Source organism: Sinocyclocheilus rhinocerous, unplaced genomic scaffold, assembly GCF_001515625.1.
Source record: "Sinocyclocheilus rhinocerous isolate Xijiao unplaced genomic scaffold, SAMN03320098_v1.1 scaffold2055, whole genome shotgun sequence".
NCBI lineage: Eukaryota > Metazoa > Chordata > Actinopteri > Cypriniformes > Cyprinidae > Sinocyclocheilus > Sinocyclocheilus rhinocerous.
In genome coordinates this window covers 207,822-225,320 of record NW_015624297.1, presented here as the reverse complement: position 1 = coordinate 225,320, position 17,499 = coordinate 207,822, and the positions used below count along the sequence as shown (strand labels likewise).

At 35.6% G+C, this 17,499-nt stretch overlaps 1 pseudogene; it reads left to right on the top strand.

Moving 5' to 3' along the window:
• The window catches only part of LOC107740206 (aryl hydrocarbon receptor nuclear translocator-like protein 2), a 26,022-nt pseudogene extending 11,098 nt beyond the window's left edge, over positions 1 to 14,924 (top strand).
• The last annotated feature ends 2,575 nt before the right edge of the window (positions 14,925 to 17,499 follow it).

Here is a 17,499-nt window from a genome sequence, read left to right as displayed (position 1 = left end):
CTCCCCTGGAGTTAAACAGTTGAGTTTTACCGTTTTCGAATCCATTCAGCCGATCTCCGGGTCTGGCGGTAGCACTTTTAGCTGTAGCTTAGCATAGATCATTGAATCTGATTAGACCGTTAGCATCTCGCTCAAAAATGATCAAAGAGTTTCTATATTTTTCCTATTTAAAACTTGACTCTTCTGTAGTTACATCGTGTACTAAGACGGAAAATGAAAAGTTGCGATTTTCTAGGCCGATATGCTCTCATTCCGGCGTAATAATCAAGGAACTTTCCTGCCGTACCATGGGTGCAGCAGGCGCAATGATATTACGCAGCGCCTGAAAATAGTCCCCAGCTAGGTAACTTCCAATAAGCCTATTTTCAGGCGCTGCGTAATATCATTGCGCCTGCTGCACCCATGGTACGGCAGCAAAGTTCCTTGATTATTACGCTGGAATGAGAGTATAGTTCCTAGTCATATCGGCCTAGAAAATCGCAACTTTTCATTTTCTGTCGGTCTTCGTACACGATGTAACTACAGAAGAGTCAAGTTTTAAATAGGAAAAATATAGATAATCTTTGGTCATTTTTGAGCGAGATGCTAACGGGTCTAATCAGATTCAATGATCTATGCTAAGCTACAGCTAAACGTGCTACCGCCAGACCCGGAGATCGGCTGAATGTATTCGAAAACTGTAAAACTCAACTGTTTAACTCTAGGGGAGTTGGAAAATGAGTATTTTCAAAAATAGTGGAGTATTTTCAAAAATAGTGGAGTGTTCCTTTAAGTTTAGGTATGGATAGGATTAAGGGATCTAAAATATCGTCATGCAGTATAAGGCGTTAATGTGTGCTTTATAAGTACTAATAAACAGACAATATGCTAGTAATATTCATGCTGAATAGTGAGAATCGGTCCTTAAAATACCAATTAAAACCTTATTATTATTATTATTATTATTATTATTTTTATTATTATTATTGAAGTAATAATAATATTGTGTGAAGATTTTTTTTTATTTTTTTTTTTTGAATTCACAATGTATTCGTATTGTAGCTTTACTTCTGCATGGACTAGTTGTTGTTATTTTCAATAATAATAATAATAATGCTAAAAATAAAAAAAATATTTCCATTAAATTATTGCTGATTAAACGATTATTATTGTATTATTATTATTATTATTATTATTATTATTATTGTTGATATAATTATAATAATGTGTGAAGGTTTTTTTTTGTTTGTTTTTTTTTGCGTTCACATTGTAGCTTTACTTCAGCATGGACTAATTGTTAGTATTATTTCAATAATAATAATAATGACATTTTCATTTTGTGAAATTCATTTTTCATTTTTGTTGTTATTGTCACCATTATTGCATTTTACCACACAATAGTGACATTTTAATTAAAATGTCTTTACATTCTGCCCAGTTAAACCCTTGAGTTGTTATTTTGATGGAAAATGGGAGTTTCTGTTTGCAGTTTTGGAGTTTCTGTATTCTTTTTTTTATTCTTATGAAGCACTTTGTGTTCCCAATGCATTTTATATGTGAACCACATGTATGGGACTCAAGCCACCTGCTAGAATTTTTGTGTGGAGCCTTTACCCTTTCACTTTGAATATATTTAAGTTCCACACTTCTGTATTTTAATAATCAGACAAGGGCATTTTGATTTTATTTTGATTTAATAGAAACCAAAACTGAAATTGAATTGACAATTTTTCTTCCATCAGAGTCCTTTGCTTTCATTTGCAACAATAACTATTAATGCTGTTCTGTGATTTTTGCCAAAAACCCAAAAGCTGTTTTAACTCAACGGATGCATGATCTTAGTGTTTAACAGTGCTGTTTTGTCCTTAATAATGGAGGCTGGATATTATGTAAATAGAAATAGATACACTGCTATAAAGACTTCTTTTAAATCTTTGTTTGTAAAGGAAGCTGAAGACCATATATTTAAATTAAGTCACGTATTCCTCCTTGTCTGAATAGGCCTATAGATGTGCATAAAGGAAAGAGTGATGCAAGTTCTTGCGAATGTGAAGTAGGTTGTCTGTATTGTGCTCATGGTCGCCCAGCCTCAATGTGGCCAGTAGTTCTCGGTAAACCTTCCTTTCGAACCAGGTGTAAACTGGGTTTCTGGGTTTTAAGATTACACTTTTAAGACGACTTTCACAAGATAAGAAATGTCCTGTTTATTATCACCACACAGACGAAAAGTATCACTCTGAATTCACACAAAAATCCTTTGATTGTTTGTCCGCCGATTACAGATGGTCTGATTCTTTAGATGTCTGTTATGAAATCTATTTCACAGTGCCCTGGTTCCAATATGTAGCACGTAGTTGTGTTCTGGCACGTTTCTTTTTGTCACTTTACTATAATAAATCCCTCCCACCATCGGCAGGAGACGCATTAGAGGAAGAACCCCAGGGCCTCTCTGTGTCTCTGTCTGGTTTGATGACCCCCACCTCAGCCGCCGGTATGGCCTCAGGCATAGAGCTGCCCAGGAAACGGAAAGGCAGCATGGACAGCCCGTGAGTATATTTATACATTTACATATTTACATTCGTCTCTAGAGACTGGTGGTTTGACAAAAATATGACAGTAACTGTATATATATATTACAATATTGTTATTTTTGTTGTAAGAATAAATTCAAGATTGAATAGTTTATATATTAAACAACAGTGTGGTAATGCCTTTTTGTAAATAATCTAATTATTTATATACTTGAATGTTAAAGAATAAAAAATAATTATTCAAAGAAATTAAATAATTACATTTATTTGTTCAAAAGTGTTTTTGTTTGTGTGTGTGTGTGTGTTAAATTAACTGTTATTTGCCAAAGACAAGAATGTGTTAAATGCCGTATTATTTGTCTTTGCCGGTTTTTGATTTTTGCAATTGTTTCTTTGTGATTTAAAGTAAATTCCTTCCCACATAAATATCTATATATGCTACATATCCTCATACCACCCAGCCCTAGTGTCTTGAAAAAGTATGTGCGTGGGTTTGAGAGTGTAGCGCATTAATGTTTGATATTGGGATTTTATAGCTGATTTGTATGACTAATATCCTCTTGTTTGGCCTGTAGGCCCATGTCCTGCTTTTCTGAATGAGTCGAGATGCGTTGGGAAGGGAAGTGCGTGATCTGTGTTTAACGTCCTCAGAATCATGGCAGCATTTCATGAGTCACTTTAATCATCTCGCCACTTTGTTTCCAGGGAAACAAAATCTGCATCAAATCTAGAGGAGGATATGGAGGACAATCAGAGAAGGTACTGAGCCCATTACGATACTCAATATGGCTCTCCTTATATTTATTACTTTTAACACCTGTATGTATTTTATTATTATGTTTTCTTAGATCGGAAGGAGTTGACCAGCACTTAAAAATTAAGTGTGTCAGGTACTTATTGACACTAAATGTAATTTACATTTATTTTTATTTAGTTAAATTTGAAGTTTCCATTGTCATTGAGACTCAAACACAAAAAAAACAACTGTTGTTAAGTGACGTTATATTTCAGCTCAGTGGAGTTCAGCGGTATTTACAAAGTAATTTTCATCTTGTAGAGAACCTCACAGTCAGATTGAGAAACGACGGCGAGATAAGATGAATAACTTGATTGACGAGTTGGCAGCGATGATACCCACCTGTAACCCCATGTCCCGCAAGCTTGACAAACTCACTGTGTTACGAATGGCTGTCCAGCACCTCAAATCACTCAAAGGTACCTAGACACCTCTCAAATGCCTTTACAATTAGCTTTTTGTGTAGCCTAGCATGCACAAAGACTAATATTGAACTTGAAAATGTTATCTAAGAAATTAAATCAAAACAAACAGTGATGAATGTTCTTGAATGTATGTGGGGTAATGGAGTGCCTGTTTTTCAGGAGCGAGCAGCTCATTTGCAGAAACCAATTACAAACCTCCGTTCCTCCCAGACGATGAACTCAAACACCTTGTCCTAAGGGTAAATCCTATAATTTATAGAACTGTGTCTTAAAGCTATTTGTAACATAGCAGAATAAATATCACAGCAAATTATTGATGATGTGGGTAGAAGAGGCTCCAAAAATAGCTTTTGTTTAAACAGGGCAGTTTGACTGTTTGAGATTGTGAAATTACAACATCAACCCTAAATGATCTCTCTCTATCTCTTGTCCAGGCTGCTGATGGATTTCTCTTTGTGGTTGGCTGTGACCGTGGAAAAATAGTCTTTGTATCAGAATCGGTTTCAAAAATCCTGAACTACAGTCGGGTAGGACAGTTTGACTATAAAAAAAAAAACAGAGAATGTTTTATATTAAGTGCTATAATTATGAACAGAAGTACACTACCAGACAAGAGGATTAGTCTCAGATACTCATTCTTTATTATTGCTGTCCTCCACATTGTAGAATCATAGTAAAGTCATCATGACTTAAAAAGCAAGTGTGCTACTTATATAGTGACTCGCTCTCGCTCTATGTATAAAATATAAAATTTTGAAATTTTTGCACCTTTCAGGAATTCTTGAGATTACACATGTTATTTTCCAAAATTGAACTGTTCTTCAATTTTGGAAACATGATGTTGTCTACAAAACTAAAGTCAAGCCTTTAAGCATAATATTTCCGGTTAATAGTAGGTTTTATGATGAGATCACAAGAAACATAAATCAGTCTAGGATGTCCAAACATTTTACTGTTCATGTATTTTGAAGTATTTTAAGGGCTGTTTTAAAAACGGCATTTTTTTTTCGTGGTGAAAAAAAGATTAGGTTTATGATGTGACTTGTTAGCAAAACGTATTAGTTCAATTATGACTCATTTGAATGTTTTTCTCCCCAGACGGAGTTAATTGGACAGAGCCTGTTTGATTATGTTCATCCAAAGGACATTGGTAAAGTGAAGGAACAGCTGTCTGCCTCTGAACTCTACCCGCGGGAGCGCCTCATCGACGCCAAAAGTAAACATACTTAGACCGTAATAAACGGTTGTTCTCTGTGTTAAGTTTGTGTGCGTGTTTCCTGAATGCTTTTCTGAAGTGCTTATACATTTTAATGTCTTTTGCGTACACATTGTACTCAATCTGTTTAATAAATATACAGTATACAGTACAGTTCAAATGTTTGGGTTTGTACGATTTTTGTTTTTGAAAGAAGTCTCTTATGATCACCAAGGCTGCATTTATTTGATCAAAAATAAAGTAAAAACAGTAATATTCCTATAATATTATTACTATTTAAAATGACTACTTTCTATTTTAATATATTTTAAAAATGTAATTTATTCCTGTGATGCAAAGCTGAATTTTCAGCAGCCATTACTCCAGTCAGTGTCATTTGATTCTGCAGAAATCATTCTAATATGCTGATTTGGTGTTCAAATAACATTTATTATTATGAACAATGTTGAAAATAGTGTTTCTGCTTAATATTTCTGTGGAAACCGTGATACATTTTTGAGTAATATAATGTTCAAAAGAACAGAATTTGAAATAGAAATATTTCGTAACATTATAAATGTCAATTTGATGCGTCTTTGTTTAATACAAGTATTCATTTCTTTAAAATAAAATCTTACCAACCCCAGACTTTTTTTTTTTTTCATTATTAATTCATAGTTCATTATTTACTCTCCCACATGTTTCAAAACTATTTCCTGGCACAAAGCACAATAAAAGTAGTCCAGGTTTTCCAAAACCGTAGGATTGCTTTTGGTAAAAAATTTGGAACAACATGAAGGTGAGTAAATAACAAAAATATATACGTTTTTTGGAAAACCATTCCTTCATCCAGTCTGACTCTCTCCGGTGTTTATGTGCAGCGGGATTGCAGGTGCAGACTGAGCTCCCCGTCGGAGCAGCTCAGCTTTGCTCTGGGGCCTGGCGCTCATTCTTCTGCCGAATGAAGTACAACAAAGTTACCATCAAACAGGAGAAGGACTTTCAGGCTGGGGCCTCAAAAAAGAAAGGTCAGTAACATTACAGTCAGGATACATCAGGAGCTCATCCTGTTTTTACAATTAAGTTGCTAAAGATGGTTCTCCAATTCTAATGATGACTTGAATCAGAAGAGCCTTGTGTTCATGCAATCAAATCCACTGTGATGAAACCCATTACTGAAATCTGTTACGATTGCTCTGTAACAAAAAAGAGAAAGAAAATAGAAGTTAAATAAAGGTTCTATTTCCTTGGCTTCAGACTGGCAATGTCTCTGTTCTTGCTGAGAACCAAAGGTCCAAGATTCATTTGTGACGTGTTGATGCCGTGGTCTGCATATTTACTTCATTACACAATCATCTCTTCTTCTTTCTTCTCGCCACATGCAGTGGTGTAAGCACGGCTTGTGGGATTTCATTCCAACAGCTTTATTCCTACAAAGTTGTTGGATAGTGTCTTCACTTTGGAAAGTGTTTTGCTGTGCTGTCTGGACTTGGACAGCATTGACGTTTCTGTTCTTGGTGAGCATGGCCTTTTCCAAACTGCCCAGAGCAGTTAGTTGTTCAGGCAACCCTGTAAAGCCATGCATTGATTTTTATGCATTGAACATGCATTATAAGCTAGTTTTTCAAAATTACAGTAAGTTCAACATGTTGAGCAAAAGCTTATATTCAAACTTTGCTACATATCACATTTGGCACAATTTGTGAGATGCTTGTCACAGCACGTTTTTAGATTAAATCAAGCAAATCGAAAAAGGAATGAAACGTGCACCTTTGTGTTCCTCATTTACAGCATATAGTGGAACATTTGGCTCGCAGCTCACCTGTAAATTGACTCTGTTTTGATTGACTGTCCCAACAGAGTCACAGCGGTACTGCACTGTGCACTGCACGGGCTACATGCGCACCTGTCCCACGCGCCAGCTGGGCACGGAGGGGGAGGCTGAGGTGGATAAAGAGAGCTCCCATTTCAGCTGGTAGCAGTGTAGATCAACGGTAAGTTGACTTTTTTTTTTTTTTTGGCAGTAACTAAATGTGAATTTTTGTTACTGACAATTTTTTGTGTGCATAACTAGCTCCACAGTATGTAATTACCCACATAACTTTCCCTCGTCCAGTACCATTCAATAGTAAGTTGACTGTACATGGACACTTCATTCTCACTAGAGGGCGGCATGCGTTTCCTTTTCAAAACTTGTATTTAGTTTACCACTTGTTAAGGGGGGGACAACATTTAGGTATTTGTTGTTCAGATAATAACTAACTATTTGTCAATATTAACTATCTGTTGGGGAGTAATTAACTTTAAAAAGGATTTCTTTAGTAGTCTATATAAATTACATAAAAATAATTATCAAATATAAATTAATATAAGTAATTATTATATACAATATTTTATAAAAAATAATAATATAAAAAAATAATAAATATATTATATAAATATATAAAACTTGTGTTTTTACCAATTGTAAAAACTACCAATTGTTAAAGGGAGAGAGTTGTATTTAGTTATTTGTCATAGAGATAATAGTTAATTTTGTGGAGTAACTAACAGTATTTTTAAGTAAAATATACAAGTTATATGAACTTGTTTACATAAAATTATAAAAATTATACAAATAATTTTATATAATTATTATTTAAAAACTCATTTTTTAAGCTTTATTAACGGCTCAAATTAGATATTGTTTGATGATAATGTAGATCTTTAAATAATTTCTGATGTTCCAAATATAAGGACTATGTTTTTTGTAAAAAAAAAAAAACACTCTTGACATCTGCCATTGGTCAGGCATGCAGATTTGCCACAAACTCTTACCACTGGTTTAGCCGATGCTGTCATGTCAGGATAGCCTAGATCAGTGATGGGCAAACTTGGCCCTTCCAGGCCACTTTCCTGCAGAGATTTGATCCAACCCTGATAAAACTCACCTGCCTGTAGCCTTCTAGTAGTCTTGAAGACAATGATTAGCTGGTTCAGGTGTGTTTGATTAGGGTTGGAGCTAAACTCTGCAGGAAAGTGGCCTGGAAGGGCCAAGTTTGCCCACCCCTGGCCTAGATGCTCAAATAAAAAGAGTAATGTTTTGATGGTGTAAACACTGTGGCACTTTCTCTGGGAAATCAACTTATCAATCGTTTACTTAAAGTTGTCTCAAAAAGATTATTCTCTTCTCCTTTTAGGTTTCATAGTGAGAAATGTGATTTTAAATACTGCTTTCTATTTATATTGTGCATACAGAGCCACCACCATTCTGGGTTACTTACCCCAGGAGCTGCTAGGCACATCCTGCTATGAATACTTCCATCTGGATGACCTGCCTCATTTGGCAGATAGACACCGAAAAGGTACAGTGCATCCAGATTCTTACTAACGAACACTGGAGCTCTAAACAAGTTGTGCTGAAAGTAGTTTCCAAGAAACTGGGCAGATTGCCCGAGACATTTGTACAAAGAAGGACACGAGTAACCAAATCCTCATCATCCATCATTAATCATTAGTCTTACTTCTAATGAACATTAGCACAGCTTTCAATGGCAGATACAGAAGGCCAGTGCCTCAAGAGAGTTATATTGGATTACATGCACATACAAACAAATGTGACAATTAATACCTTCTCTGAGTTTCACATGGAAAACTCTGTTTACTCATTCCAATCCAGTATAAGTTTCTTTTTATTGTGGAAAAATAAGAAGAAAAGTACTACTGTTCCATTGACTACTCTTCCATCTAATGAAAGTGAATTAGGGTCTGTCAATCTCTTAAAATAAAGCACACAAGTCGTATTGACTGCTTTTATAATCCTTTGGTAATTTTGGAGCTTGAAAGCCTGGATCCCCATTTACTTTCATTAGATGCAAATCAGTACATTCAACAACAATTCTGTATTCTGTCAAAAATAAAAAGCAATATGGCATTGGAATGACTGGTTTTGTGAGTGAATGACAAGAAAATGTATTCCTTAATTATTTCATTTTGATCACCTCTTTTCACAGTGCTGAGAAGTAAAGAGAAGATTGAGACAAACTGCTATAAGTTTAAAACGAAATATGGCTCTTTCGTCACCTTACAAAGTCAGTGGTTTAGTTTTATAAATCCCTGGACCAAAGAAATAGAATACATAGTGTCAACCAACACAGTTATATCGTAAGTACCAGTATTTCATCTTATTTTTCTACCAGGCCAGTTTTCCTATTACTGCATATCAATGTCATGATTCAACCTGTCGCACCCAAATTCTGTGATCAGTGAGATAATAGATTATTTCTCTACTCTTTTTCCTCCTGACTCAGCGGTAAAAGTAATCCAGGTGGATCAGGGGATAAAGCCGAGCAGCCTAGCAGTTCCAAGGCCTCGGAGGGTGAGTATTGAGATCTATGAATGTTATAAATACAGTATGTTTTGTTTCTAGGCGTGTACCTATAATTTGCATATTGCATTGTGAAACCATATATAGAGGAAAAGACAGAACACATTGTTCAGTGTAGCAAATGTATGAATGCAAGTCCAGCCTTCCAGTTAATAAGTTTTTGTTTGGTTGGGGTGTTTTGTTTTTTGTTTTTGTTTGATATGGATGCATGACCTTTATTTTGTTTTTGTTGTTGTTTTTTTTGGTTTGGTGGTTTGTTTAGTTTGGTATGTTTTCTTTGTTTTGTTTGTTTTTTGTGCATTAGCTGGAACCACCCGAATTTTCTTAAAATCGATAAAATATGCAAAATTCATGTTATCACTGTCAGATTTTACTATTGATTAGAAATGTATTATGAAGCATAATATTGACAACAGTTTTGGAGATTTTCAATAGCAATAGGATTACATCGGAACTGTATGCCTTTTGCTTACATAAAAGCTCACTCAGAGGACTTTACCAAGGCGGCTGCAGAGTCCACTTGCTAAGGACATCAACAAAAAGACATACTTTTTTCCCCCCTGTGTTAAGCAAGCTCTCTGTTGTCAAGAATTCTAAATATATCCAACTCTTTTAAGTAGATCTGTATGTTTTGTATTGTAGATGATGCCAAGAAGCCCCAACAAGTTCCAATCATCCCAGGGATCTCCAGTGCATCAGGCATGATTTACGCTGGGTGCATAGGGACCCAAACTGCTAATGAGATAATGGACCATAATAGGTAAACCAATTATGTTGCTTCCTTTCTGTTATTATATTTGGTGTAATTTACAGTGAAGTATTACAAGTGAAGAAAATTAAGGAATGTAAACGACTAGTTAATTAGTGATGTTTTTTTCAATTAGATGATTTGTTTTTTCCTTTCAAATATTACTTTTGATATTGTTAGCAGCACTGTTTTATCCTACTCTGCTTTAGCTGTCAGACAGTTTGCATGGCCAAAGCTTCTTGGAAACATTGTGTTAATTAGTTGATTTTGAAAATATGTAGTTCTGCACATCCCTAAAGGAAAGATCTTTGAATTTTGATGTCATGCTGTTTTCTTAAGGATGAACTCCTCACCATCCAGCGGCAATACAAGTCCATTCAGTTTACCGCAGGACAAGTCTCCACTGGCCCTTGCGCAGGCCAGCAGCAACGTGAGTCTGTCAAACAACTGTGTCTGTGTGTTTAGAAATTAGTTTACTAGTTTTATGGTTTCTTGCGTTCTAACTTGCGTTCTAACAGAACTCCTCATGCTTTAAGGTGCCAAATGGGGAAGCAACAGATGTGGAGATGACTGGCAAATCAAGCTCAGAGGAGGAAGCGACGGGTGGGGCCTTCACAGCAGGAGAAAATCTGATGGGTAGATGTCACAGCATTATATTACATTGGCCATGTGATACTAAGATGCTATAGCTTGTCAAGATGATGTCTGGGTCTTTCCCTGGAAAAAAAGTTTTGTATATTAAAAATTAAGCCTGCTTTTGAAACGTTTAAGACTTTTTGCATTATGACATTATTTTGGTGACAAAATTCTTGTCCAAACATTTTTTGCATTGTGTAAACTTTTTATACTTTTATTTTACTTTTTTATAATTTTCATAATACAGAAATATATGGATTACAATTATGAGAATCATGCATATAATAATAATAATCATGAAGATATTTTGTAAATTTCCTACTGTAAATATATGAAAACTTTAATTCGTAATATGCATGGCTAAGAACTTCATTTGTACAACTTTAAAGGCAATTTTCTCAATATTTAGATTTTTTTGCACCCTCAGATTCCAGATTTTCAAATAATGTATGATGTATAAATCTCAATTGACGCTTATGACTGGTTTTGTGCTCCAGGGTCACATATACTTAATTTAATTAGTAAATGATGATAAATATTTAATGGCAGATATAATGCTATTTTTCTAAAAGTAAATTCATATTTATTCAACTAAAATCTATACTTTCATGTTCTGTAATTTTTCTTATATTAAATGTAAATATTTTGTCCTTTTTTATTTTATTTAATTTTTCAAATATGGTACTTTTTCGTTCATTCTCTGCCTCTCTTCCTGCCCTTCAGAGGGGAGCTCTCAGTTGGATCTGGAGGGGGTTCCTGGTTTGGGTGCTCTGAGCACTGACGAGGCAGCCATGGCAGTCATTATGAGCTTACTGGAAACAGATGCCAACCTGGGTGAGGCCGTGGATTTTGACGATTTGCACTGGTCTCTGTGAACATGCTCCAATTTTTTTTTTTTTTTAAGACCCATCTTATCTGGAGCTTTTTAAAATGAATCATCCATTCATTTTCACGGGGGTCGCAAACCTTTGACAATTCTCTGACTTTTATGTTTTTAATTTATTAGTGTTTTTTAATGCGTTTGGACATGCTGCATGGCAGGTTATCTGATGGCTGCCCTTGGTGAAGGAGAACCGAAGGGGATGGGCGTCTCTCTTAGTACCTTAAGCTGAGTACCTTAAGCAACAGGACCAGGTTTTATGTGGTCTGGTGTGCATTTCTTCATCTCAGCTCTGAGGTCACGTCTGCCCATTGGCATGGATCAGAACAGAGAGACGTTCTTGGCCTGTTTTGCCATGTTGAGAAACGCATGCCTCAGCCAAGCCATAAGGCAAGAACCCAAATAGTCCACTGTGATCCAGCGGCATAAGGATTTCAAAACTATTTCCTTAGTCAATCAACACTTGAACTGATGCTTTGAGGCAAAGCTGGACTGAATTTTTTTTTATAAAAACGTCATGGGATTCCTTTGGCAAGGGAAGCCTGGTAGTTATTTTACCCTTTTAGAGCAGAAATCCTCTCAAATTCAATGTTTTTTGATGAACAAGTGGAACAACAGGGAGGGGTATTGGTAAGTGCTTGTGGTCATTTGTCAAACAGAACTACTTGAAAAGACTGGAAAAATCAGAAAATAGAGGATCACCGTTAGGTCTGACATTTGTTTTTTCCTCTCTAGTCTACAAACCTGTGTGTGAATGTGTACTTTTCCTTCAGACCTTCGCCTGTCCTGCCAGGACTATGCTTCTCTTGAAACAGGGCCGTCACTAAGATTTACAAGGCCTGGGACAGCATTTTTACTGATGGGCCCATTGAGTAAACTGTATTATAGAGGACCTGGGACAATGTTGTTGCCCCCTTAGGTAGATGTATTAGATCTGCTGTTCTGAAAGATTTTCTGGATGGAGATCAGCAACAGGTATAATGGTGATTGGAAACTAATAAGGGCAGGGTCTCTCAGGGAACAATTCATGGAAACCCCTTCTCAAAATCCTTTAGCGGATCAGCAAAGTACCACTTTTTAGACACTCGAGTTAAGGTGGTGTTTAAGACTTATACATTGTTCAGGGCTTCATTCTTTCATTAGTTCTTCTTGTTCAGTTATGTGCAAAGAGGTATAACATGCTTATGTGAAAAACATTTAGTAGGTGATTGTTGTTTAAACTGTATTTTGGAATTATATCCCATAATTTTAATTATGGGAATAATTTAATCTCTACTCCACTTCAAAGTACTAACAAAATCACTTGTTATAGAGTAAAACAACAACAGAGTAATAGGGAGATGTATTTTCACGTTCTTCCTGCTTCAAGAAGGTATTTAATACAAATCCAACATTAAGTCACTTTTGAAGATATAATGCACCCTAAAATGAACAGTCTGTTTATCATTTACTCACCCTCATGTCTTTCCAAACCTGTATGATTCTCTTTCATGGAACACACAAATGGAGATGTTTAAAAGAATGTTCACTCTGTTCTTTTCCATGTAATGAAAGTCAGTGGTGACCATATGGGCTTTCAAGCTTCAGTAAGGACTAAAAAGCACCATAGAAGTAGTTCATAAGATTTGTGTGCTATATTGCAAGTCCAACTCCCCCTTCATAGATCTCCCATTTAATTTACTCAATTTTCTCGGTTTCAGTGTTGCGTTTTACCTTAAGGCTGGAATACACTACTAATAGACTTTTGCCCAGATTTTTACCCTGATTTACAGTTTCGAGGAGTCTACGCTAGTTGCTGAAAGTCAGAGCCAGCCTGCAGATTTCGTAGATTCACATGAAATCATGTGTTGTTTGATACAGATTTAGATTTTCTAGCATCAGGATATGATTCCATGCATTTGGAAGATATCGAACATTTTGAGCTGATTTTAGAACACATTGTTTTCATTTGTCATATCTCTCATTGCAATGAGGCAAGTTTTCTTCATGAGTTTGTTGTGTTCAGAATGACTATGAAGTCTGGTAGTGAGCAATCTTCAGTCATTCAGTGTATATGATGTCCAGTTTTTTCTGTGTATGATGCCTGGTGATTTAAAACCTGATTTTAAAAGTCGTGTAGTGCATTCCAGTCATAAGGAAGAAAGAAAGTCATGCTGGTTTTGAACAACCTTTGCTGGAAATTTCATTTTTGGCTGAACTATTACTTTAACTGAAGAAGAGACCCAAGAACATGTTTTTACCATTTTTAAATGGTGTTAAATTAATCTTTGAATAGATAAATCAAAAGATAATGTCCCATGTAGTTTTAAGCCTATTTTTTTTAAAGGGCTAAAATCTCAGAAACTTGACACCTCTTTTGGGGCAGATGATTGGTCAGAGCCTTCCTTGGCTGTTAAAATTATGCTATCAGATGCCATTTCTTGAAATGATTCCCTATTTTGTATAATTGAGATCTTATTCTATGTGCACTCCCCTGGGATACTGATTCTGAGAAAAAAAAAAAAAAAAAAAAAAAAAATCATCTGTTTCCCCTGTAATGCAGATACCTAAGTGAATTCTCATTTCAGAATGGCTTTGTATCTGATTTTGCAAATTTTCTTCCAAAACTTTGCTTCCCTTCATACTGGTGACCTTTCATACAGACAATCAGTGTATTGAACTGCTTTATTGTGACAGTGCACATGTGCCACAGCAGTCTCATGGCCTTGCGTGATGGAAACGGCCGATTCTGACCGATTATACCAAAGCAAATTGACCGCAGACATATGTACCCTTAACGCTCAGCTGCATGCTGTCAGATGTTCTGTAATTCTGTGACTGTGGTGTGAGCTGCTTTTAAAAAATGTGTTCATATCATTGTCTACTGTCACATGCTGCCAAGAGCTTACTTGAAGGGAGGATGCCACCCACCCAGTCAACTGAAATGATTTACTGCTGGGTGATGTGCACATTAAGGGTTTTTAGTGTAAAAATAAGTCTTGCCATGATCCATTGTTCATCCAACGCTTGGCTTTGCAAACTTAACATATTACCTAGAAATATAAATGGGGTATTTCTTTAAACCTGACTGAAATTTCATGGGATCAACTGTAAGTGCTTGTCACACAGGTGGTTAGATGTGTTAGCCAATCACAATTCTCCTAAGATGTCCAGTTAGGGATTTTGATTGGGCAGTTGTAGCCTTAAGCACGGGAACAGCTTCTTTGTTTGCCCCAATTTACAAGCGTTGCGCTGTGCCATAACTGCAGACTGGTCCTAAAAGATGTACAAAGACTTCTGATTCTGTTTCCCACTCCCCCACATAGCTTCACTGTTTTTTTAAAGGAATAGTTTACCCCAAAATGAAAAATTCCTTAATTTACTCACCCTCAGGCCATCCAAGATGTAGATTAATTTGTTTCTTCATCGGAACAGATTTGGAGAAATTTAGCATTACATCACTTGCTCACCAATGGATCCTTTGCAGTGAATGGGTGTCGTCAGAATGAGAGTCCAAACAGCTGATAAAAGCATCACAAAAATCCACAAGTGATCCACACGACTTCAGTCCGAGACTTGGCGTCTTGTGAAGTGACAAACAAATTCATCATTAGGGTGTTTTAACTTTAAACTCTTGCTTCTGACCAAGATGTGAGCCCATAATAATGCTTCCTACGGTGAAGTCCCTCTCCTGTTGTCCTCCCACAGTAAAACAGACCAACATATTTGTTAAGAACTGTTTTTGGACTGTCTTTGCTTGTACTGTAAACTGTGCTTGATCTGTGCACATTTCTCTCCTGATTCAGATGAGATTGACACTGTCACTGAAGAAGACAACGTTATTGATAGAGGATTATTGGATTATTACATGCGTTATTACAAACATGCAGCTTTTCACTTCGCAAGATGTTAATTGATGGACTGGAGCCGTGTAGATTTTGTTGTGAATAATTGTATTGTTTTATCAACTCATTTTGATGGCACCCATTCAGAGGATCCATTGGTGAGCAAATTATGTAATGCCAAATTTCTCCAAATCTTTTCCGATGAAGAAATAAACTCATCTACATCTTAGATGGCCTGTGGGTGAGTACATTCTCAGCAAATGTTTATTTTTTGAGTGACCTTTTCCTTTATTGTGACTATGTTCTGTTTGGAGTGTCATTCTGCAGTTGCACTTGGCAGAAATCAAGTACTGTACGTAGGTTAGAAAAACAGACCTTTTCTTATGTCGCTTTTGTCCTAATTTCAGCTCTCACTCTGTGTAGACTGCAAATTACTTGATTTTATATTGTTCCAGTAATATTCATTCATGCATGCCTTTTTGTGTACCCTTTGCTTTTCTTTACTACTTTTTTGTTGTTCTGTTAGCTATCTAAGGGTATTGGATGAAGGTTTTTGCCTTATAAGACAGACAAAGACTTGCTCATTGTTCTATTTCCCTTTGTTTCTGTCTGTCTTGAGTGTGTGATGAAAGTGGTTTGGATACCCTGAAGACTGTTCATCATTTCCGTGAATATCTCAGTCGGGGAGCAGCTGTTGGTTCGAGCCTCCAGATCTGCATGCTTGCACATCCTCGTCGCTTTGTCTGAACCTTTGACCAAGGCTGTTATGGAACGGGGCATCTTGTCCAGGCAGGCCCCTTTTTTGTCTTTTGTTTTATCGTCCTCTGTTTGTTATCAAGCATTTGTATGATGCCGTCGCTGCTACTGTCCACAGGTCTGGTTAGTAGCAGAGAATCTGTCTCTCCAGGCTGACATGTAAAAAGATTCTTAAATAAACAACATTAGTTTCCTGTACATCTGTGTTGATCTGTCACGTGTCAACGTACAACTGTTCAGACATGTTGAGATTGCCTCGTTAATTTCCTGGAGGTAGCAAGTAGGAGATTGTAATTTGAATATAGGGAAATGGAATGATATTGCAAGATTTTAATCATCTAAACTGCTGCAAGTGTAGTTTTTTTATTAGCACACTTGGCCGTAAATGTTCATACACTACCATTCAAAGGTTTGGGGTCAGTGGTTTTTTTTTTTGTGGTGCGTGTGTGTTTGAAATACTTTTGTGCACCAAGGATGTGTTAAATAGATCAGAAGTGGCAGTAAAGTAAATTACAAATAATTTCTGTTTATAAATAAATGTTCTGTTGAACTTTCTGTTCATTAAAGAATCCTGAAAGAAATGTATCACATTTTCCACAGAATAATGAACGGCACAGCCGTTTTCAACATTGATAATAATAGGAAATGTTTCTTGAGCACTAAATCATTATATTAGAATGATTTCTGTAGGATCATGTGACACTGAAGATTGGAGTAATGGTTGCTGAAAATTTAGGTTTTCCATCACAAGAATAAATTACATTTTAAAATAAATTCAAATAGAAATGTTATTTTAAATTGCAATAATATTGTGCAATAGTACAGTTTTTTTGGTGTGTTTTTGATCAAATAAATGCAGCCTTCATGAGCATAAAATATATATTTTTTTTTTTTCAAAAGCATTTAAAAAAATCTTACCAACCCAAAAATCTTACCAAACTTTTGAACGGTAGTTAAGCATAAAATGATTTTACACATTTTTGTGTGACTTTGCACATTTTGTTTTACCATTTAAGCATTTTTGGAGGGTCGTTTTAGCTGCTTTTTTGAGCATTTGATTTATTATTTGAATGGTGTTAGGGGAAAAAACTTGTATACTTGCTTAAAATATATACATTTTGATGCAAATGTAAATTTTCTACTGCGAAATTCAATATTTGTAGACAAATACATTTGATATATTTTTATATCTGAAGGCTCACTGGAACAATTAAAATGGCTTAATCATTTTGAAATTAATTTAGAAAAATATAATAGTTAATTTAAATATATTAATTTAAATGTCTTAAATATTTTTTATTAATATTAAAAATATGTAAACTTATTATTGTATTATGCATATCAGCGAAAAATTGTCTATACT